We start from the raw sequence: 24,630 nt of genomic DNA, 5'->3' as shown, positions 1-24,630 counted from the left end.
GACTAAACCTATCGTTATCCGATTACCATCCTTTGTACAGGTGCAATGAGATTATACATCTCCTGCTTAGATCCGGACAGACGAGAACGCACGGGATGAATTATTGGGTCTGATGACAAAGCCTTGACTTAGTAGTTAGCAGTAGCAGAGTACAACATGAAGTACGATTCCTATGAAAAGGGTGGAAGTACATCACCCTCATCTTGTTGCTTAGTTTAGTTGGTTGATCTGCCGCTAAATTAGAACAGCAATATGCTCATGGGCTTAACTATGCTTTCACGAGTAGACGTCTAGACGACCGTATCTAGTACGAACCAGACTGTCGTTTTCCTTTGAATCCATCAATCGAGGATGCCTACTAGGAAATAAAGTTGAGCAGCTCCAGGATTTGCGATTCGGCCGTGCAGTGCTTCAAAAATACGGAATTGCGATGAAGCATTACCTGGTGAAATCCGGAGAACATCTGCTTGCCGGAATCGACGACGATGCCACGCCACGCATCGCCTCTTCCAGGTAAGTTGACGATGATGCTCGTCTCGCCTCCACCGCCCAAGTGATCCGGAGTGCCACACCCTCTCCTCTCCTCTCCTCACCAAAGTCCAAAGTCACAAGTCACACACGATACCGCACGCGGCTTAGTGGCAATGGGCTCATATAAATAGGCCTGGTTTCAAGGGAATGGAGAATTTTTGGGTTTTCTCTTTGCAGCTGGTTGTTGGGAAGGAGAGCTCTCACCAAGATGGACGGTAGCGGTGCATTGTCACATGGATCGTTGACATGGAGTCCCCCATTTTTTCCTCTTCCACCGGTTGCTCTTAATAATTGATTCCTTCCATTCCATGTAGGAGAACGTTACAAATTTCTAGGAGCGCTATGGCATTCCCAATGGTACCTATTAAATGTGCGCCACCAGATCTTATAATTATGGAGCACTGCATGTGTAACTACGGGGCCTCTCTGAAAAATTAAAGGATTCTACACAGAAGTAGTACCCTAACCCAGAAAGCTCAATTTATACACACATAGCTCAATTTACCTTCTTTTACTCTCTAGCGCAATTCCACGAAGAATTTACTCGTGTGGTTCATTTTTCAAGCAATCTACTACTCCATCTGTTCACTATTATAAATTGCTTTGGATATTTCAATATGAATATCTACTACTCCATCTGTTCACTATTATAAATTGCTTTGGATATTTCAATATGAATTACATACCGATCAAAGTTGAACCTATAGTGGAAACATGGACTACAACCATTTTCAAAAAACACATGATCTAACGGAGCATGAAAGCACACCACAATATCATATTGCTAGAAATAACAACAATGCTAAAATGGGGGATACAAGTTGTTAATTAACCACTAATTTTATTAGTTAGCCAGTACAAACAAACTAGAGCAATATGAGAAAAGATGATGGGCTAAAAAAACAATCAGCTCATGATAGTCTACACCAATTGTCCTTTCTTTACATCTCTAGCATTCCACAAGTACAATATCAGGAATAGTTATTAAACTTTTGAATCTAATAGAAAGAACCCTTTTTGAATCTAACAGCTACATCACCTACTAAATATATCAACAAGGAAAAATTACAACACATTCAGAGTTACATTGTCAACCAAAGTAAAAAATGAATCAGACAAGCTACACATCGATGAAAGGTCCACGGATTGATACAATCACAAGAACCAACACGACACACACACAACTAGCTACCCTGTTTTATCTCAAAATAACATCAGCTAGCCATCAAAAAATATTAAGTCTTGGAGAGCTAACAATACACAGCTAGCTACCCTGAAACTTCCAGGAAAAATCCGTCAGCCACATCACTACGCCACGTAGCTTCCAGGATACACAGCTAGCTACACTGAAACTTCCAGGATACATATGGCATGCCCAAACCATCAAGACTAGTAGTTCACTTGTGAAAATCTGGGTACGGTTTTCGTTGGTGGCTGGAACCATCTTCTTTTTCTCCTTCATCTGAAATCCAAAACAGACCACCACCGGTTAATTCCTAGCCAGATACATAAACATAATAAAAGCCAGCGTTCTGATCCGATCAGATCTGATTACAATCTCGTGTACTAACTAGCTAAACTAGATTTAAGAAAATGGGGTCACGATCTGGTGAACACTAGCAGCTTGGTGGATCATGAATTTTCTCCAAAGCAAAAAAAAGTAGGTTGATGGATCCAGCCTATGTAGCTATCATCTGATTACAATCCCGTCACAATGAAAAAGATGACAATCTCTTACCACATTTGCGTGCATGGAATTGCTACCATCTTGTCTGCGACTAAATTGATGAGGATGTATTTTCATGGAATGAGATCAATACAATTCACACTCGAGATGTCTAAATATAGCTTCTAAACAGAACGGAGGAATGCACCCAGAACTTACTGTCGAGCTTGTCTTCTCGACGAGCAAAATCGATGACGTGTCAGATGTGCCTTCAATTCATAGCACACCACCACCATCAAACCAGAGCAAGAACGACATATATACGAGTAGAAGGAAGATGAAGACCATTAACTAACTGACATATTGATCTCATACATCCCATTGGAAAAATTACAGGATCTCATACCCCACTTGACATGAAAATGCTAGTATCATCACTCGTAGCCCTCATCACCAATAAGATTAGTAAAGTGAATACACGGTATTGATCTACAGGAAACAAACAACAATAAAGACATGTCATGAGTTACCAAAAGGAAAAGAGAACAAGATCAAAAACATCACCAGGTGCAGAATGTGATAGTAGTCCTAGTCAGAGGTGGAAACTGGCACACAAACAAAAAACACTATGCCAGGCCAGCCATCAAGACGGGAATCAAAGAATCAGCAAGTGACCAAGGATTACGAGTCGTTGTGTCGCAATTTGTCGCTGGGGTACCGACTCACAGACTAGTCGTGACTAGTCTTGACTAGCGCTAGACTTGCCGACATGTAGTCGAGTTGTAACTACTAAAAAAACACTAAGTAAATAGGCTACTAATAGTAGTATACTACAATATATTTATGGCATAGGGGAGTTGCGAGCAGCCTGATACTGTTGCGTCCAGTGGGCAGGGTCTCCACTTCTGTGATGGCATGGGCGAGCTGGTGGCTGCCAGGTGAGAGGCAGCGCAAGGGGAAGGGTTGCCAGAGGAAAGACGGCTGGGACGCTGGGTAGGAGGGGTCTGTTTCGCTGTTGAGGGGCCTTTTTGTCACAGGAAGGCCTTTTTGTCCCAGCCCAGAACTAATCGCTCGACTCAAAAACAGAGACTAGTTAACTTGTCGATCGACAAATTCAACTAGTCATGTCGCTCCAGGTTGTTCACCAGTGAGGTTGCGAGAGGCCAAACAAGCCGCGACAAGTCGAGCGACTCATAATCCTTGCAAGTGACACGAAAATTTCTAGTAAGGCTATCCTATAACAAAAATTGCCATGGTAGTTTTGACCCTGGCATATCTCAACTTGCATCAGTACCACCAGACCTCTGTCACCAACTTCATTTCATTGAAATGATTGGTGGTATGCACTCAATTACGTGTCCCAGATTTTCCATAAAACAAACAAGCATCCGGTTTCTTCTTATGCAGGGTTAGAGGCAAAAGGTTGCGAAAGCATCAAAGCATATGGGAAGGAAAATGGAAGCCACAATAAAAAAAAGACCTTGTGATTAAGTAGCCAAGGAAGAATGCTTAAAAATGGCATGAAAATCAACCCGTAAAACAGTCAAAGAACAACTAAAATTTACAGACAATTCGAAAGTGCATATCTTAAAATTTATGGTTCATGCCAGGAGGAACATAAGTAATCCGAGCTCTCAATAAACATCCACAGAAAGTACCAAAAGCTTGATGTAAAAAACAAGACAACCACATCATAGATAAAATACGAAGGGGCACAGGTGACAAAACAAAGGCAAAGCCAATAGTTGTCTACACGGCTTCTGCAAATTATAGAAAACATGTGCAAATTCCGGACAAACGCTTCCTTGTGTTGCGCAAACATATACATACATCCACACTTTCCTCAAGACTTGAAATTTTGCTAGCATGATTTGCTTACAGATCACCATTTGCAGACAACCATACATAGTAATACAGCATGGTTGGAGAGTGGGATTACCTCGTCACCCTAGTTGATGGTGATGGCATCTAGCGTGTCTATCCTGGACACCTACGAGTGCCCCAGACCTCTGTCACCAACTTCATTTCATTGAAATGATTAATTGGTAGGCAAACAAAACTAAGTGCCCCAGATTTTCCATAAAACAAGAAACATTCGGATTCTTCTTATGCAGGGTCAGAGGCAAAAGGTTGTGATTGCAATGAAGTGTATGGCAAAGAACATGGCACAGAAAGTCTTGATCTCTCATTGAACTCCCAGAGAAAGTACGAATCGCTTGATGTAAAAAACTGAGATGACCACATCAATGATAAAATACGAAGGGGCACAGGTGACAACACAAAGGTAAAGGCCAATAATTTTCTACACAGCTTCCGCAAATAAGAGAAACCATGTGCAAACTCTGGGCAACGATTCCTTGTGTAGAAGAAACATGTACATACATCCACACTTACCTCAAGACATGAAATTTTTGCTAGCGCGATTTGCTTACGAATCACCATTTGCAGACACCATACATAGTAATCCAGCATGGTTGGAGAGTGGGATTACCTCGTCGCCTAGTTGAGGGTGATGGAATCTAGCGTGTCTATCCTGGACGCCTAGCAGCAGGATGCGAGGACGGTGGCATCCTCTCTGGCGACACCAGCAGCGCCCCACATCTTTCATCGATGCCGAGCCAGAAGCCCCAGGTTTCGGTAGGCCGCAGCACAAGAAGCCGCAGCCATAGGTAGCTGCAAAACGTTAGTAATCAAACATCTGTAAGGTCACATTGTATTGAATCACAAAACAACATACCATTTTCGAGATCTAGTACAGAACCAACCCCGATATAGCAATATCAAAAGTCAAATCATCAAGAACTCAAGCTCTAGGTTCATCAAAAAAGTATCAGGTTTAAGGTTGACATTGATTAAGTCATCTAAAAGGTAAGTTCTATAGGACAACAATCAGACCGACGATGCTAGGCGGAGCAGAATGGTGGCCCACCAAAAGACAACACATCCAACAGATGAGTGTTGCGGAGATGTGCATGCTACGGTTGATGTGTGGCCATACAAGGAAGAACCGGATTAGAAACGATGTAATACGGAATAGGCTAGGGGTGGCACCGGTCGACGAGAAGCTAGTCCAACACCGACTAAGGTGGTTTGGTCATATCCAACAAAGGCATCCATAAGCACCAATTAATAATGGAAAATACAAGGAGGGGCAGAGGACGACCAAAGTTGACATGGGTGGAGGGGGTAAAAAAAGACTTGGATTGGAATCTCCCTACAGATTTAGCTCTTGATAGGACCGCATGGAAATCAACGATCCATTTGCTGGAATCTTAGTTTACTTGTATTCTTCTCTCTATTTGTTTTGGTTTCCTTATGTTTCCATTGGGTTTCATATCTAGCCCACCCAACTTGCTTGGGAAAAAGGCTTTGTTGTTGTTGTTGTATTGATTAAGTCAACTAAACCAAGCCCTCAAGATAAATTTATTTCTTATTAAAACAGAGCATTTCAAGTATCTATCTAGCAGTGCATGTATCTACCAATCATTTCAGAGCAGTTCATTTAAGCGCAAAGAACGGCAGCAGGAGAACATGCATCAATGAGAAGGCAACAACATAATTCATATTTATAAGGCAGGAGCATTGTGTTTGTTTAATCACAAAATAACAGTACATGCATCAATAAGCACCAGACAATCATTCAATCAACTTAAAATGTTATCCTATAAGAAAAACCCAACTGATAATTAGCAAAATGCAAAATATGTTATGAAAACTAGAGAAAACACGTGCAAGACAAGTGTTTCTTTTCTGTTGTGCAGACATGTACATACATCCACACTTTCCTACCATTTAAAAAAAAATCCTAGCGAGATTTTCTTACGGAATTACTAACTAATTCCTATATGCTCTGAACCTGAAAATATACAAGTTTGAGCACTGTTGATGTATGATAAGCAGCAAACAAATCAAATAAAAAATAGCAACATCCATTGCCTATACTACCACTGCCCATTCGCACAACATGTTTAGATCCATTCCACACCATGTACTGTCAACAGGAGAAAAGAAACAAGATTAAGCAAAAATACATGTTGGAGTAGGAGGGAGGGGGAAGAGAGACCTCAACGGCATGTCAGAGTAGTGGCTGGCTGGCTGTGGCAGCATGTGAGGGACATAGCCAGCAGCAGGAGCAGATGTCACTGCCTTTAATGTGTAACTCAATCCAACAGTAGGTTGGCCGGTTAGCAACAACACATTGTTGCCATTATCATCGGAGGAGAGCAGCAACAGGTCAGCTTCTTTGTCGCATCGGTGGCACACCTGGCCAATGTGAGCAATGTGAGAAATCAGTGGCGGCAGCCAGCAGGTGTGACCATGTGAGCAAGAATTCATGGCCAAGCAAGTGCAACAGAAAAGGGAAGAGAATACATCCATGGCAAGCACGAGATGAACAAAAAAACCACTAGGAAATCATAAATTGGAGAAGAGCAATGCAACACATATCCATGGCAGAGGGTAAGCATATCCTATCATTCCATTAAAAAGCCAAATCATCCATAAAAAGGACACCTGGTCCCATGGATCAACTTACATATCCTATACTAAGGGAAATATAAAAAGCACAAAATATGCATATTTGGTGGAAACCCACTGTAAAAGAAGAGTGGATCATCAACGAAATGGCAAGCCACTAGTGCTATACAAGTTATGGTACATACTTGAAAGAATGTACAAATATCCGCACGTGCCTACAATTTCACAAAATTTTCCTAGCAAGATTTTCTTATGGAATTCCTAAGCAATTACTTGCATTTTGCAAGAACACACAGCGGATGACCATCTGTATGACTGTAACCAGCGGGATTTGCACACACGAATCTACATAATGAGACCAAACCCTTCAGTCTTTGACCACATTTAGGGGCCTGGAGAAAAATGCATGAGTACATTAACTCTACATGCCATGAAGATAACTTACTCTTATCACACCACCATGCACGCCAACTGAATTGTTATTTCCTTTGTTTTAACACATGCACGACAAAGTGTAATCCACGGTTCTGTACTTACCACGGCACGCGCGAAACGATACGTCGATACCTAGCGATGCCTTACTTCTCCCAGGTAGGTCACACTCAAGACTCAGCCTCGAACCAGCAACGCTTGCTCTCTTGACCCAGCTCCAGCATTGCTCCGAAAGCGGTATGGACTCAGAAGGTGAGCTCCCTGCACATGTAACTTTTCCGTCAATGCCGCAACAACAGAAATTTGTAACGAACACAACACAAGAACAAAGTAGCTTATAGTCCGCTGAACGGTAACAATATCTCATTGAGTACATAACAAGGTAGATGTAAACACGAAGCTAGATCGAAGGATCTTCGCATTGCTATAGCTCTTGAAGACTGAACCTGAAGACTTTCCTTTTCTAACTCAACTAGGAATAAACTTGCTTATTTCTGCAAGATCTTTAACAGTAGCTCAGCATCCTTGTTCACGTTACGAACTTGGAGATTGATTAACATAAAAGCAAATAGGAGAATGCAAATGAGCATTCAAAACGTGCCTAAATTTAGTTTGCTTACATCATAAAGGCAAATAAGAGAAACATCTGAATGTTCCTACAGGCTATAAAGGCACATAAATCAACAACATAATACCAGTAGTTCTTACCACACCAAAAATGCTAAGATTAGTGATTTGTATTGAGCCACTAGCAAGGAGGGCATGAGCCATGATAACAGTATGATTCATCATGGACTGATCAAGTATTGCCAAATTTACTAATTCTGGGAATATTGTCTACCAACATGATTCAAATTTACAGGTAAGGTCAAGTACGAGACTTTCAATTATTACTAATCCCCACCCCTCCAACTTTTACAATGTTACAAGGACTGAGCAAGCAATGTTACCGGTTTACTGCACTGGAACAAAAATCATTTCATGAGCCGAACATGAGGACGTAAGTATCCATTCCAATGCCTTGCATTTTCGGAGTGATAATGCAAAGGTTATCTTCATTACGGCCCATTTGACATTTTGTAAATGGCACAATGTTCAAGCAGTGCCACTGTAATGTTCAGTAAAGCCTCGGAGTTAGTCAACTTGTGACAACTTGTATTAGAGCACTCCAACTGGCCGGATAAATGGAAACCCTGCTGCTGTACAGTTATCACCGGATCCAACATGTTTATTCAGGACGGTACTGTACGTAAAAGGGTGTCTAAGTTTTGTCAAAATTTGGATGTATCCAAAAAAAAAAAAAAGATTAGATCTTTACCTTGTGCTTACTCATCTTGGACCTTGGAGCGTTTGCCGCCTGATCATACCGGACCTCGTGGCCACCGGGAGTAGGAGCTCGGCGCAGCAGAACGGCGGATGGGGCCATGGCCATGGGCGAGGACTACTGGTGGGGGCAGAGGCGGTGAAGAGAAGAGGTCGTCCCCTCCTCCTCGTGTGCGTCTTCGTCCGCCCAGCTCCAGCCGCTCCTTGCTCCGAACGGTGAGGGCCAGGACCGGGCGGAGGTCCTCGATGCTCTAAGGTTTTGCGGAGGCGCGGGGAATCAGGTGGGCCGATCTGCGGGCGGAGGGGATTGAGTAGGTGGGGTGACCGGCGTGGAGGGGACTGGGTGGCTGGGGGCGCCGGCGAGCGGCGAGGGTGGGTTTGCCGGCGGCGAACAAGACGGGGCGGTGGGTAGAAACGAGAAGAATGGGGATTGAGGAGGCGAGCGGCATGTTTCCTTTGGTGTTGGGTCGCTGGTATAGTAATCGTGCAATCTGGATGGACGAGAACGGAGGGCATACCGTAACAGTAATTAATTAATTATACAGTATTACGGCGAGAAAAAAAAGTATAGTACTACCGTCTCCTCGTATTTAGGAGAGCACGCACGAATTACTTCCAGCCGAGAGAAAATGAAGAGGTGAGAGAATTAATATCACTAATTAGCGGAAGTTAAACCTCTTACTTTGGAGGGAGTACCCACGTACAGAAAACATCAATGGACGGTAGGTACCCATATACGCCAACTAGCTAGGCTACTCCTCCATACAATGCCGACTTCACCACAACCAATAACTATGCACATACCGGTGATACCACCACCTGCATATGCCATGACTCCAAGAGAGCCACCGCGCAGCTCGATGTCTATCTGCGATGAGACCGACACACTCCACTTTCTTGATTTTTCACTTGTCCATACTAACTCTATGGTTGCTCTTTTTTCTTCTTCACAGAAATCATATATTTTGTTACACGAAAGGCTCGAAATGAGTCCGGTTTTGAATTAACAAAGCCATCAACCGGCTAGGAGTTACACCAAGAGTTATAACACACACGCGCCAAACGCACAACCCAAACCACAACAAAAGGCAACACAGAAAAGCAAGCCGAAGCGCCATATGATCCATGTAGAGGGAGCCTTGTCTTTTACTGAACCGGAGCGATCGCGACCGTATCCACGCCAACAAACCTCCACCGCACCAAGACTAGAACTCAAGGGGTGGACTCAACGACGGGCTGGCCACCTAGTAGAGCTTGAGGAACCAAAAGAGGGAGGGTCTTGCGGCGACGCCTCCAAGAACGTGAATGGCGCAAGAATGCGTCATCGTCGTCGGTAGAGAAGGACCTGCAAAGTTTTCACCTGCACCCGAGAACCACCACCAATGGAGCTCGGGATAGGTCCGGACCAAACACACAACATCATCCCCGGCGTTGGGATAGGCACACCTGCAAGAGCTACGACCCGAGACGCCGACCTAGCAAAGCCCCCAAGGCGCTAGGTAGGAAATCGGCTACCGCAAAGCAAAACGTGTAAAAGCAGCTAGGCCGACGTTGCGAGAGGGCTGCGACACCAGCGAGAGGTCACACGGTGCTCCACAAGACACTACCAGAGAAGCTTACACGAAGCGAGGCCTCCAAGAGGAGCAGATTGAGGCGGAGGGATGGAGTCCATCATTTAAAACAGGAGGTCCATCATCGGGACGCCTTCAACAAGGGAACGACATCCGCAGGTGACGTCTTCGCCGACATAGGCCAGAGCCATGCGCTGCTTTCGCCGAGGTCCAAACCTAGATAGAAAATCCGGAGGTCGTCGCGAGGACGTAGAGCGAACAAGGCGGAGATCACTGCCGCGCCTCCAACCTAAGTTGCACTATGAGCTAGCCCCAACTCGACTCATCCGCAGGAAATATACGTGCTGGCTGGCAGAGGTTTCGGCCAGACCCAGATCTAGACGTCCAAGATCCTAGATTGGCGGCACCACGATGTCCACCATCCCCAGCGCGCGAGCATACCTGCACAAGCACGACCAAAAAATTGGCCGGAGGGAGAACATACCGTAGCCACCGGAGTAGCTGCAGTACTGCGCCGGCGAGCTGCGAGGGTGGGTTTGCCAGCAGGGAACAACACCGAGCGGTGGGTAGAAACGAGAAGAATGGGGATTGAGGAGGAGAGCGGGCGTTGGATAGTAATCTGGTTGGACACGAACGGAGGGCGCATACCGTGACAGTAATTAATTTAATTACGGGGAGAAAAAAAGGTATAGTACTACCGTCTCCTCGTATTTAGGGAGAGCACGCCCAAATTACTCCTACGGAGAGAAAATGAAGGGGTGAGAGAATTAATGTCACTAATTAGCGGAAGGTAAACCTCTTGCTTTGGAGGGAGTACCCACGTACAACATCAATGGACGGTAGGTACCCATATACGCCAACTAGCTATAGCTAGGCTTTGAAGTGAGTACCCACGTACAAAAAAACATCAATGAACGGTAGGTACCCATATACGCCAACTAGCTAGGCTACTCCAGTTACAATGCCAACTTCACCACAACCAATAACTATGCACATACCGGTGATACCACCACCGCATATCCCATGACTAAGAGCAAGTACAATAAGTCCTAGTCAGCTGGCTATAAGGATTAAAATAGTATATTATTGCTTAGTTGGAGGAGAGAGAGGAGGAGAGAGAAGGAGAGTGGGCTCTTATGCAAGAGCCAGCTCTAGCACGTGCTCCTAGGCACTTTGTGAGAGTGAAAGGTGGGCCACACATTGATTAAGTACTACATTTTTATAGCTCACTATTGTATATGTTGGCTCTAAGTTGGCTATAGATGACATGGCACTTAACTTATAGCCAGCAGCTGGCTACACTATTGGAATTGCTCTAAGAGAACGACCGCGCACCTCGATGCCTATCTGCCACGAGGCCGACACACTCCACTTTCTTGATTTTTCACTTGTCCATACGAACTCTATGGTTGCTCTTTTTTCTTCTTCACGGAAATCATGTATTTACCAACATATGATCCATAAAGAGGGAACCTTGTCTTTTATTGCACCGGAGCGATCGCGACCGTATCCACGCCAACAAACCTCCACCGCACCAAGACTAGAACTCAAGGGGGGACTCAACGACGGGCCGGCCACCTAGCAGAGCTTGAGGAACCAAAGAAGGGAGGGTCTTGCGGCGACGCCTCCAAGAAGGTGAATGGCGCAAGAATGCGTCATCGGCATCGGCAGAGAAGGACCTGCAAAGTTTTCACCCAGACCCGAGAACCACCACCCATGGAGCTCGGGTTAGGTCCAGACCAAACACACAACATCACCCCACCCCCCCCCCCCCCGCGTTGGGATAGGCACACCTGCAAGAGCTACGACCAGACGCTGACCTAGCAAAGCCCCCCAAGGCGGTAGGTAGGAAATCAGCTACCGCAACAAACCGTGTAAAAGCTGCCAGGACGACGTTGCGAGAGGGCTACGTCACCAGAGAGAGGTCATACGGTGCTCCGCAAGACACTACCAGAGAAGCTTACACGAAGCGAGGCCTCCAAGAGGAGCAGATTGAGGCGGAGGGATGGAGTCCATCATTTAAAACAGGAGGGCCATCATCGGGACACCTTCAACAAGGGAACGACACCCGCAGGTGACACCGTCGCCGGCACAGGCCAGAGCCATGCGCTTCTTTCGCCGAGGTCCAAACCTAGATAGAAAATCCGGACGTCGTCGTCGCGAGGACGTAGAACGAACAAGGCGGAGATCACTGTCGCGCTCCAACCTAAGTCGCACTATGAGCTAGCCCCAACTCGACTCATCCGCAGGAAAGACACGTGCTGGCTGACAGAGGTTTCGGCCAGACCCAGATCTAGACGTCCAAGATCCTAGATTGGCGGCACCACGATGTCCACCATCCCCAGCGGTGCGAGCACACCTGCACAAGCACGACCAAATTGGTCGGAGGGAGAACAGACCGCAGCCGCCGGAGTAGCTGCAGTACTGAGCCAGCCCAAGGACCTCGTCCCAGGTAGCTTGCAAGGACGTCGCCCGACCGACTGCAGTACGTGGGGACGTTGCCCCAACGATGCCCCACCGCCGAAAGCTCAACCGAGCTCCGACAAGCCCGAGCAGGCAGATCGCCAAAACCAGCGCCGTCGGTCCAGTCCGAGCACGACACCCGCCGCGACGGATGGTAGCAGAGGAGGTCCCTGCGTGCAGCGCACCAACAGAAAACCACCCGAATCGGCCGGGCCCGCCAGACCAACATCTAGGCATGCGGGCCCATATCGGCTGCCGCCACCAGGGACACAGCAGCGTCGGCTGACGGAGGCGCTGGGCACCACCGCCGTGACCGCTCGCCTCGCTGCCAGCCACGACGGGATCCGCGCCAGCCTAGGCCGGAGCCGGCGCCCTCCATCGCCGCCTGGTCGAGCCCGCCCCGTCGGGCCTCCCAAGCGCATGGGAGAGAAGGAACCACCATTGTCAGCACCGCCCGGGATTTGCCGGCGGCGGCGGTAGGGGAAGGAGGGAGGAGGGGAGAGAGCGTGGGGAGGACGGGGGCGCCCGATCGCCCACGGGGGAGGCGACGGGAGCGGGGGCCTCTGTTGCTGTCCGAACGCCTCAGTTCCGTGCGATCTGGCTGGACGCGAAAGGAGGGCATACCGTGACAATAATTAATTAATTATACAGTATTACGACGAGAAAAAAGTATAGTACTACGGTCTCCTCGTATTTAGCGAGAGCACGCACGAATTACTCCCAGCCGAGAGAAAATGAAGAGGTGAGAGAATTAATGTCACTAATTAGCGGAAGTTAACCTCTTGCTTTGGAGGGAGTACCCACGTACTATAGAAAACATCAATGGACGGTAGGCACCCATATACGCTAACTAGCTAGGCTACTCCAGTTATAATGCCAACTTCACCACAACCAATAACTATGCACATACCGGTGATACCACCACCTGCATATGTCATGACTGCAAGAGAGCGACCGCGCACCTCGATGTCTATCTGTGACCGACACACTCCACTTTCTTGATTTTTGACTTGTCCATGCGACCTCTATGGTTGCTCTTTTTTCTTCTTCACGGAAATCATGTATTTACCAACATTCTTATGTTGGACATCACTTTAGTACAAGAAGGGCTATCAAGGTGCTCCCTGTGAGGCTCACCCATCCCTCACACCATCATCTAGTTGTATGGCATCCGTCGGGTATCGACGCCCCTTTGCTATCCGTGGAGTACATGACGTGAAACACACTCCACTTCACTTGGTCATCTCGGTCAGAAGGTCATGGCCGTCACTAGAGTTGGCGAACAAGAATAAGGCCCAATGCTGACACTACTCGGTAGTCGGCACCTACGATGGCCAAGGTTTCGTAGAGGCACGAGCATGGTGAGGCCCATGTCCACGCATAGGATGTCAGTGAGGAGAAGCTCCAAGCCCACATCCTACATAGGCACGACGGTGATAGCGAAGCGTCGGCCAAACCCTAGGCGTCGACTTTGGCTTCGGCCACACCCTCGATGTCCCAGTACCACATGCTAGATTGCAAAGAGAAAACATAAGGGTTAGTGGACTCTTTTTTTTTTTTGCATAAAACAATGATTCGACAAATAAAATCCACCCTTTATTTTTCGCTAGTTTGGTTATGCTAGTCAAGTCGATTTTGTGCAACCTTTCGGTCGCCAAGCGCATCACGACATCACGTGTCATCGTGCCCACCTGCTCGTGGAATGGACAACATGGATATATAAGATTATCCCGTCTCATCATGTGCAACCCTTTTGTCGACAAGCACATCACGTGTCTTTTTCCATCGATATCCAATGACCTCAAGCTTTACGATATTGCATGCCTCTCTCCTCAAAAGATATTTGCTAGATCTGTTAGCGTTACACACACTCCTCAGCGCCATCTCCCTCTCCAAGATGAGGACGACGACAAGAATAATGGCATTGCATGAAGTTGATCTTCATGGTGAGTGAGCAAGATTCGGTGTGTCACTATGATGTTGACATTCAACTACCCCATCAAACATCAAGCTGGATAACGTTCACTAGACCTCAACAAGGCTTGCCAACAATACGACCTCAACTATGGTGCACTTCCACAGGTCGACGCTACCATAATATGTGCTCTAAGCTAGGGTTTTTTCTCCTTTTGAAACGAGACCTGCATAGCGTGTATAATTAATGAGCAATTATAGGTAACCTATATCTAATTGCATGCATGGGCATGATAGTGGTCATCTTTGGTGCATGAATGTACGTAGCTATATTATGTAAGAATGCATGCAAATCTATCTAAGCTAGCCCCGCTTCGGTAAACAAGACATAATTTTCTGAGCACAACGATTTAGGAGATTCGACGCAAAAAGATTATAAATGCTATTTAGGTCTTGTTTGCCGGTGTGGGCATCTCCGGATGGTCGGACCCACGAAGAAGCAGGAGGTTGAGGGGTGTCTCCTGCTCCGCCGTATCCCACACATTGTTGGCCGCCTCCTTCACTTTGTGGATCTCCAACGGCTATTCTGCCGGCATCGACGCCAGCGAAACCCACAAGGGTCTCCCCTCCATCGAATAGATGGAGGACATCGGGAGGAGGCGGAGCGACACCTTCTTCCGGGCTGAATATTCGATGGAGGATATTGTGAGGAGGCGGAGCGACACCTGCTTCCGGGCTGAATAGCTCTCCGGTGGGTAAGATGGCAAGGAGGAACTCCAAGATAGCGCTCACCTTCAATTTCCTCCCACGACCGATGACCCTAGCCAACACATCCGCCGGATTCCTCTAGGATGTAGGAACAAGCGGGCTTAGCCACCGCATGGCAGATGAAGAAGGCAGGGAGGCGACCTGAGCACCAACAACCACTCCCGTTGGCGGTTGTCTCATCCTCGACCCCAACCACAAGGGTCGCCTACTTTGTGGAGAAAAGTTGAAAAAAATTACGCCTTAATCAATGGTACGAAGGGAGTATAAATAAATTCGATGGATTGATCTCTTACTCGTGTCCATGCATTGATCGGGAACAAGCCGAGACTAGTGCAGACAAGTGTTTCCCCTAACCTGCGTGAACGTAGATCGGCTAGTTTGTGCATGCGTTAGTCAGGAGCTAGGGCCCTAAATGGAACAAACTAATTTAAAAACTACAAAATATGGTCAAACTCGTGGTTTGACTTAGTTTTGCTAAAGCTAGTACGGAATAGATTTGCATGTATAGGTCAAACTCATGGCTATAAGTGTAGCGGCAAAATCTAAGTAGGCATTATCTAGTTTCCTTAACCTAAATATCTTGTAGCATGAAATAAAGATGGGTTTTATGCTATTCACGCATAAAATAGAAAAAAAAAATCGCGAACCAAGGACGACATTTCACCGCTAATTAAGTGGGCCATACCTTATCACTTAGCTAGTTAATCTCCAGCTCTCAGTGCATGTCTCGCTCATTCATCAAGATCACTGCCATCGACTACTGATCTAGAGAGCTCGTTTACTTGTGGTTTTGGCGGGAAAAATGATATATTCACTAAATGTTTGAATGAATTGGAAAACTGTTGTATTGTTGGGCCAAAAGGTGGAGATGGGTGGTTAACTGGTTATACGGCCGATGCAGTCACCACCCGCAGCTTCCAGCGCCCACTCCTCCCTCTCCCCCGACGCCGACGGCCACTCAACGCTTTCGCTCCACCCAAACCCAATCGAGCCGACGGCCACCTCCAGCTCCTCCGCCGCCGTCTCCCCCACCTCCGACCACCACCACCCTTCCCTGCGACGCACCCTCCGCTTTCGAGCTCTCTGTCTATCTTTCCTTGATCTCTCACAGCGCCTCCCCCAATTCCCACCGCTGAACCCTCCCCCCTCGCAGCGACGCTCCACCTACCCGCCGCCAAGGTTCGGCGCTGCCCGGTAGAGGTCGAGCGTCTCCAAGACCGCAACTTTCCCCGCGGATCCCGAAGGGGACGGTCGTTCCATGGCGTGCCGGCGAAGTCGCTCCCGTCCGCGCCGACCGTGCCTCTTCTCCAACCGGCGGCTGTTCCCCTAAATCCGTAGCAGCGCCGTTGTTCCCGGAAAACCCCGCGCGAGCTGGACCCCGGTGACTCGATGCGGGATCTGGCCATGGACGCGGACGACGGCGCAGAAGGGAAGAAGGGGGACGGTCTGGGCATGCGGAGCCCGGCAAGCTCGGCTAATAGGTGCCCCCGTTCTCCAGCTCGAGGTATATACGTCGACCACGATGGCAAACGGTTTCTTTTCCCCTGTTCTTCTGTGCTCCAGTTGTTAATTAGTGCGCCATAATTTGTAGACCTACTATCCCTTGGGTGGAAGTGACCGAGGACACCCGGCACGAAGCAAATGACAGAGTAGCTGGGTCCGGCCCAGCCGTTCTGTCTCCGGCACTGCTGTTCATGGCTTCCCGCGCCTTGTGGGCGGTGGCAGGTTTGGTCGGCCCCCTCGACTACCCGCCGTGACGTTCGGCCTCTGCTACGCCCCACGCCGGTGAGCTTCTCGGGTCCACTTCTTCCTTTTCTAACGTGGTGTATGCTATCACGGAAATTGAGGCGTGGGATTCTGTTTGGTTGCAATTGCCCAGATTTACTTGGTGTAATCTTGTTGCTGTCAGAAATGAATATGCAGTTCCGCATCATTTTAAATCAGTTGGCTGCAACGGCACCTTTAATCTAGTGCTAGTGGCTATGCTCAGCTAGCTTCTAGGTGGAAGTACCATATCTAAAGCCAGTTATTCATCCTTGTACATGAGATTTTACCAGTGGCTTTCTTTCAGTTGCATACACCTGATACTTGATGATTTATTCGGACTAATATATGATCAGCAATGTTGTTTCTCAGCTCATTTTCGGACCATTAGTTTATAGCTTTTAGATGCATTGAGCTACTGCCTAACATTTTTGCTGGATGTCCTCAAAGTGACTACTGCCTCTAAACATAACATGTATGTGGATGCAGTGTGCGTTCATGTTTTAGTAATTGCATGGCTCTGGGCATGTGTAATTGATGATGAAGTTGATTTATAATGATTATCTGGGATGCTTGAATCCTCTCGAAACTGCCTCTAAACTTTACCTGTATTTAGCTGCAACTCTGTTGGTTCTAGCTAATGAAATTATTGTGTGTACTGAATCAGACTTAATCAAGTTAGTTTTAATAATCTGTTGTAGTAAGTGGAAACCGACAATTCCAGGGGCTTCCATTTTGACAGATGTGTTATGGATTAATGTTCACTCAAGTATTTATCTCCTTACAGCTCAACCGCCTCTTGTACTGCTACGGCAGGATCGGGCACATCAACATGAAGTCAGGTTGCCCTGATGCCCCCACTACTCTCTTCCTTCTGCCTCTGTTTAATTACATGATTATTTGCACTGCCAATTTGATAATATGGGGCAGGTCTGCTAGTGTCTCACTAGTTTTTTGTAATTAAATTTTTATCTATTAAAGAATAAGTCTTTGCGACGAGGAAGCAATGATTGTAGCATATCCGTCTTCACGTCTGCAGCTTATAGCATCTCGTTTGAAGAAGAAGCTGCTACCTTTTTTGTTTGAAGAATGAAGAATTTGTTAACGCCGATGTCTCATGCGTAGCCTGTATGTGCGAACAGGGTGACATGTTGTTTCTGAAAGACAAAGATGGGCACCTGTACCTACCACTGATGTGTAGTGGCAAGGAGTGTGTTCCGAAGCCTGCTACCGAAGTTCTGGTGAGTTGTTGGTTCATCCCTTAAACCAGAAGACGCAAATGGCATCTGCTTGTTGGCTTGTTTTTGTTGATTTTTACTTGCTCTTGTTGAATTGTTTCCTGACTTGGAAAATGCTGCTTGCTTTATCGGTTTCTAATTTGAATGAGAAATAATCCTGGGTTCCCCGGTTGTTTTAACATAAGCTCGAAAATGCTCATTGGATGTACCTTGCATGCTCGACATTTCTACGGGATAGATGAGTATGAATTGACGCTGTATGTGTGCAGTAAATCTATGCATGCTATTTATTTGGCTCTTTTAGGATGATGATGTTGTGTATGTTGGCAGGTATAAATTTGGCTCGTGGAAGCAAATTTAGCATGTACGCTTGATTGTAGGTGTAGGCTGGTAGCTGAAAAATGCACAAAGTAGGATAGCATACCCCCTGTTTTGGTTGATCAAATTTAGATTGAAAGGAATAAACAAGTGTCGATAGTCATTTTTGTATTTCCAGTTGCAATAGCTGTGTGTCGAGCCCAAGGGATAGTGCCTGAAATTTATGTTATCTGCAGGTGGTTGTCATTTCCAGCCTCATGTGGCTCGCCTTGGTCTGACTAGAGGATATGTCGCGCGGCTTGCCTCCGGCACCGGCACCTGCAACCGATGGAGTGCCAAGGAGTAGGTTGTGCCTGCGATCAAAGTTTCGGTGAGGCCTCCCTTAAACCAGACGATGCAAATGAACAGGGGGTTGATTTGACTTTTACATCCTCTTGCTGAGTTGTTTCCCGATGCTGCTAGTTTTATCGGTTTATTGTTTTAATAAGGAGAGAACGTCCCTGCTTCTTTTAACAAAAGCTCGAAAATGCTCACCAGGTGTACCTTAAATGCTTTACATTTGTATGCTCGTGGTAGGTGTTTTGCATATACCTCCTGTTATGACTTATTAAATGTGGATTGAAACGAGCGAAAAACAAGTGTCGGTTGTGTATTTTCAGTTGCAATATCTAGCCGTGGGTCCAAGTGGAAGGTATAGTGTCTGAATTTGTTGTTGTTATATATCTGCAGGTGGATCTGCTCTGTCCTTTGGAGGCTGACGGGGCATGCGGTGCGGGGCTCGTCTCGGGTTGATTTGAGTTTGCAGTCTTGTCTGGTGATGTGAGGATATTTGATGGCGTCTTGACTCGGCCTGCTATTACAGAAGTTTTTTTTTTCCTTTTGCAATATAGTGTGTTTGGAGCAAGCAAGCAGCACCACTTCTGTAACCACCGTGAATTGCACATTTTTTGAGAAGGTACCACGCGTCCATTCATATTAGCAACCGATTACAACGTGGAAACAACACGAACACTCCAGAACAACAGCTGTTCCGACACTTTGCACAAAAGACCTCACAAAAAGAAAATTACACATTGGCCCTTGAGATCTTTGTGCAGAACGCCATCGAGCATCTCCCTCACCGCCGCCGTTGAGAACGCAGGACGGGAAAGAGATGAAACCAGCGAACCTTGACTCGGAGAAGCTCCCTCGCAGACGCCGCTGCTTTGTGGACCTCTAACCGTACCCACCGAGCACGGCGGAGTTGCCTTCTTTGGGGAACATCGGCCGGGGAGAGCCCTGAGCTTGTCCGAGTCGCGCCGCCGCCGGAGCCAATCGACAGAGTCGATGGAAAACCGCGACGCCGCCCATCCACATCCACCAAGCCCGCATCGGCGACAGTAGGCCCTGGAGTGAACTGGCCCTTGATGCTAGCGCAACTCCTGTACAGATCCTCCCTAGCTCCATGGCGGCGTTGGAGTGAGCGCTGTCATGACGGCGAAGCCGAAGGAAAAAATCCACAAGGGAGTTGGCGCCGCCGCCATGCCGACCCCCCGAGGAACCCTACTCCCATGGATACGCCAGATCCACGGGCACACACGGCCTCCAGCTCTCCGACGCCACCAGGGAAGGCGTCGTCGCGATGGGGATTGAGTTGAGGCTCCTTTATTCCTCCCGGCGTCGCCTCCACCACCACAACGCCGCCGGTTGACCCATCGACCCTACTATCTACAAGCCAGATCCGCAGATCCGCGGTTCCCCCACTCTCCCGCCGCCGAGGCAGCCGGTGGAGAGTGAGGGAACCGGCGGTCTAGCAGGCGGAGAAACTAGGGAAACTTGGCATCTCCTTTTCGCCTCTCACGGGTACTGTAGCGAGGAGAAGGGAAGAGGAAAGCAGAACTGTCTCCTTGTGCCTGGTGTTCCACATTTTTTGAATTATGTAAGCCTGTGTGAGATGGAGTGGGATCCTCGTTCGAATTTGTGTTGTGAGTTTGTGTATACGTAGCTAGAGCCGTGCTGACGTGCATCTTATAAATTTGCTGTGTGGTATAGTTGTCCAATAAATCGAAAAGTTGATGCCATTCTTTTTGTAAAAGAAGACGTTTTAGATTTGTGTAAATTTGAATGTATGTACGCTTTGCGTATAGATACATTGGAATGTAGACAAATCTGAGGCAGTGTTATAGAAAATATATTATTAGTATATTGACTAGTTTTGTGTTAGGAAACTCTTTCCGTCCTTTGTTTTATTTTATTTCATTTCAAACACCCGAGTCAGCATTGGTCAAGGGATGTGACGTGCATAGTTTGTGTGGTTCGAAGTAGGGGTGGCCATTCGGTCATGACCGAAAATTCGGTTTTGGTATTTCGGTCTATTTCAAATTCGGTCAGAAAAAATGAAGACCGAAATATACTTGCTACTTTTACTACCCGACAAATTCGGGTACCCAATAATTCGGGTTCGGGTTCGGTCATGACCGAACAGTGTGGCCGATGTTGTCAACACAAAACTTAGACATTATTTAGTAAATGATTGGCAACATTTTAGATGTATTTTGGATATTTTTTCATTGCATATATAATTATCAATTGGCACGAATAAATATTCAGCAATCTAAACAAATTCAAGCCTTCAGCAGCCGCTCCAGCTTTTCTCATCCGCGCGGTTCCAGCTGTCGTGCACGCTTGGCGGTCGTTCCAGCGGCTGCTTCATCCATCCACCGCCGGATTGGCGGTTCTCGTTATTTGACCTGGCGCATATTCATTAGCTGATGGGCTTAACATGGTCAAGCCCACACTAGCAGCAACTGGGCCTATTTTACGCTCCTCTCTCTCTCCCCGGCCGCACGCGTCGACGACACGCCGATGGAGAAACCGGAAGCAGCCACGGTGGCGCCGGAGGCCGGCGCCGGCGACGACGCCGACGGGTACCGCATCCGGCCGCTCGAGCTCGGGGACATCTCCAAGGGCTTCTGCGACCTCCTCGCGCAGCTCTCCCCGTCCGCGCCGCTCACCGAGGACGCCTACCGCGCCCGCTTCGCGGAGCTCGCGCGCCTCGGCGCCGACCACCTCGTCCTCGTCGCGGAGCACGCCGCCACGGGCCGCCTCGCGGCGGCGGGGGCGGTGCTCGTGGAGCGCAAGTTCATCCGGCGCTGCGGCACCGTGGGGCACGTCGAGGACGTGGTGGTGGACGCCGCCGCGCGCGGCCGGGGCCTCGGCGAGCGAGTCGTGCGCCGCCTCGTGGAGCACGCCAGGGGGAGGGGGTGCTACAAGGCCATACTGAACTGCACCCCGAGCTCAAGGGGTTCTACGCCAAGATCGGATTCGAGGAGAAGAACGTCCAGATGGGGCTCTACTTCTGATCTAGGTTCCGCTTTCTCGGATCTCTTCCTGGTGATGTTTACTACTAGTAGCTGTTGACTTATCGATGAAATGTGATTGGAATTATTATTTGTGCTTTTATGGCTTGATGATTTGAACAATTGTCTTGGTTAAAGATTTGCAATCTATCAAAGTAGCAATCCTTGCTGCTTCCATGAACTTGTGATGACTGTGGCTTGCACTGGCATTGCCGTTTATAGCTAATCACGTCAAAATGAGCTGCACTTTTCTCATTCTGATGAATACAGCTTGATGTAGTTACACTGAGATCCAAATAATCGTTCTCATGATTGCATATGATTTTCACTTGAGGTGCTAAAAGCAATCTTAGAACATCGCAATAATAGAGAAATCACTACCTCCGTTTGTAATTGTTGTAACAACATTTTCACTGCACGTTTGTAATTCTAAAATCAAGTATGCAAAATAGGTAAGCAAATTATGTCTAACTGTTTTTGGACATTGGTGCTTGTAAAGAAAAAAAAGGAATGGGCTTAATATTTGAAGACTGGTGAACGTGTAACTGTACAGGACATTGTTATTTTGGTGGATGAAGATTATTTTTTACCATAAACTCATGGTCGGTTGAATGAATGTTCACTGCGGCAAAAATATTAGCACAGGTAGGACTGTAGTTACCCTTTTTTTTTTTGGGTACTGCTCAGAAACAGAAAATATTGTCTGGCTATTTAAGATATTTATATGGTTGTAACATTAATTCTGAAGGTGTCTGCAAAATGGGCTGTAGTATGTATTTCTACATGTCCTTTAGTATTTAGAGGAAACTGTGTACTTATTGCTCTAAATATGTTTGGGATGCTTCATTCTTTGTCACACTGCATTTGTTTTATCTTTTAATGATTTTTTTAATGTGATCATCTAAAGTAATATGCTCATTTGAATTTTTGTAATTCGGCTTTTGGTGATGAGATATTGTACAGTTTGAATTACGAAATGACACGTTTTCCCCACAAAATAACAACTCTGGCCTCTTTGAGTTTGAGAATAGCGTTAATGTGTTAAGGTGGTTGGTGCACAAAATTTGAAATTTCTTGCTATGAACTCTCCATAGTCACTTATAAGCTACCAAGTCCTCCTTCATTCATATGGCCGTCTCAATCCCAAATGTGGTGGGGATGGAATTTAATCACAAATGGCCAATTTGGATGTTTACAAGATTTAAGGATGATGCAGTCATAACGAGTACTCATTTTACCCCTCTCTTTGGTGAAAGTGGAATTATCACTGTAATTTATCCTTTTTTTTTGAGTGTGCATAGGTTTTTATGCAAGTTGGGGATACATACCGCTCCCTTGGCACAAGTTGTAGTGTACACGAATAAAATAAATTATGAGGCTGTTAAGGGCATCAGCAAACCTTTGTAACGTTGCTCGTATTGGAAGCTTCAGAACTTTCAGACCATGCAATGTTCAGTTACAACAACTGGGCACTGTTACTTCAGATGCAGAAAATATTCAGCCCATTTCTTCTGGTTAAAGTGTTTCTTCTTTTTTAAGCCACCACCATCTACCATTCATGTTGACCCATGGTACGGAGAATTAGATTATTCATCTGCAGTAACTTGTTCTTTCAATTTTTGTCCTCAGCTATGCTATGCTGGCGATCTTTTTGAAGAAGGTGGCCATATCTTGTTAGAGCAGGTCAGAACAAGGATGATGATTCCCGTGTTGCTTTATGTTGTACTAGTCGCCGGTGAGTATTCAAAACTCAGAAGAGGCAGGTCGAAAGGAAGTCCTGATGATAGATGGATATTCTACAGTTGACTTGCATTATACCTGTTAGTAGTGGGAAGGGAAAGTTGACAACAGTCCTAGGAAGGGTAAGGTGGAACAGTGGAACTATGTCTGAGTAGTGCGAAACTTAGGCCGGTGATCAGGCGGTGGAAATTTTTTTTTTTTGAAGTTCTCTTTCTGCTGATTGAGTGAGTCCTAGGATGAAGGCTGAAACCATGGGGAATCAACTGAACTACGAAGCATTCCAACGCATGCGATGAGAGAAAAGAGCAGGGAATTCTAACACAATAGCGCCGCAAGGCAGCCGTTTCTCCATCCAGGACGATGTTTCCATGGCGCTTTGAACCTGCACAAGAAAAGTCCGATTATTTAAGCGTGGCTGTACAAGACATTGTTTTGGTGGATTAAGATATTTTTTACCAGAAACTCATGGATTGTGGGATGAATGCTTACTGCAGCCAAAAATAGCACAGGTAGGTATGTAGTGGTGAAAGTATGATCTGGCTGTTCAAGATATCTGCATAAGTACAATTGCAACATGAAGATAGGTTATAGATAAATAGTTTTTAAAGTCTGCAAAATTTGCTATAGAATATGTTTCGATGTGTACTTTAGTATTTGTAGGAAACCGTATACTTATTATTTGCAGATATGCTCGCGGTACTTCATTCTTTGTTGCATTACCTTTTTTATTCTTTAATGATTTTTTCTTAAGGCATTATAATGCGATTATAAAAGAGAATATGCTCATCTAAAATTTTGTAATTCAACTTCTGGTCTTCTACTGACTAAATATTGTATAATTTACATTTCGAGATGGCCTTCTGCCATCCTCTGGCACTCGGCTTCCCACCCAAAAAAAAAGGAAAACTCTAGTACTCTTTGATTTGGAGGATGGAGTTACTGTGTTAAGGTGGTTTGTGCATAAAAGTTGAAATTTCTTGCTATGAATGCAACATAGTCACTTATAGGCTACCAAAATCCTCCTTCATTCGTATGGGGTGCTCAATCCTGACAATGTTCGTTTACAACAGCCAGGTACTGTTTCTTCA

At 46.5% G+C, this 24,630-nt stretch overlaps 3 long non-coding RNA genes and 1 pseudogene across 5 annotated transcripts; 2 read left to right on the top strand and 2 right to left on the bottom strand.

Moving 5' to 3' along the window:
• Nucleotides 1-1,453: 1,453 nt before the first annotated feature.
• Nucleotides 1,454-4,691, bottom strand: LOC127302097 (uncharacterized). The gene is made up of 2 exons (XR_011745588.1): nt 2,417-4,691; nt 1,454-1,993 (listed from the first exon to the last, which is right to left on the bottom strand). It is a non-coding gene; the product is annotated as an uncharacterized lncRNA (long non-coding RNA).
• Nucleotides 4,692-4,701: 10 nt separating this feature from the next.
• LOC127302096 (uncharacterized) lies at nt 4,702-8,892 on the bottom strand. The gene is made up of 4 exons (XR_007852641.2): nt 8,424-8,892; nt 7,211-7,366; nt 6,261-6,460; nt 4,702-4,870 (listed from the first exon to the last, which is right to left on the bottom strand). It is a non-coding gene; the product is annotated as an uncharacterized lncRNA (long non-coding RNA).
• A 7,136-nt stretch (nt 8,893-16,028) lies between these two features.
• On the top strand, nt 16,029-19,503 carry LOC139831098 (uncharacterized). 3 transcript variants are annotated; one of them, XR_011745587.1, is made up of 6 exons: nt 16,032-16,648; nt 16,736-16,929; nt 17,696-17,750; nt 17,948-18,149; nt 18,701-18,834; nt 19,194-19,503. It is a non-coding gene; the product is annotated as an uncharacterized lncRNA (long non-coding RNA). The 3 variants fall into 3 exon arrangements; XR_011745586.1 differs by having other exon boundaries at nt 16,036-16,648; nt 18,051-18,149; XR_011745585.1 differs by having other exon boundaries at nt 16,029-16,648; nt 17,696-18,149.
• A 1,767-nt stretch (nt 19,504-21,270) lies between these two features.
• Nucleotides 21,271-21,983, top strand: LOC127302092 (glucosamine 6-phosphate N-acetyltransferase 1-like; annotated as a pseudogene).
• The last annotated feature ends 2,647 nt before the right edge of the window (nt 21,984-24,630 follow it).

The sequence above is a fragment of the Lolium perenne genome, chromosome 5 (assembly GCF_019359855.2).
Source record: "Lolium perenne isolate Kyuss_39 chromosome 5, Kyuss_2.0, whole genome shotgun sequence".
Lineage (NCBI taxonomy): Eukaryota > Viridiplantae > Streptophyta > Magnoliopsida > Poales > Poaceae > Lolium > Lolium perenne.
Note: the sequence above shows the minus strand (reverse complement) of the source record. Positions and strands in the feature narration are given on the sequence as shown.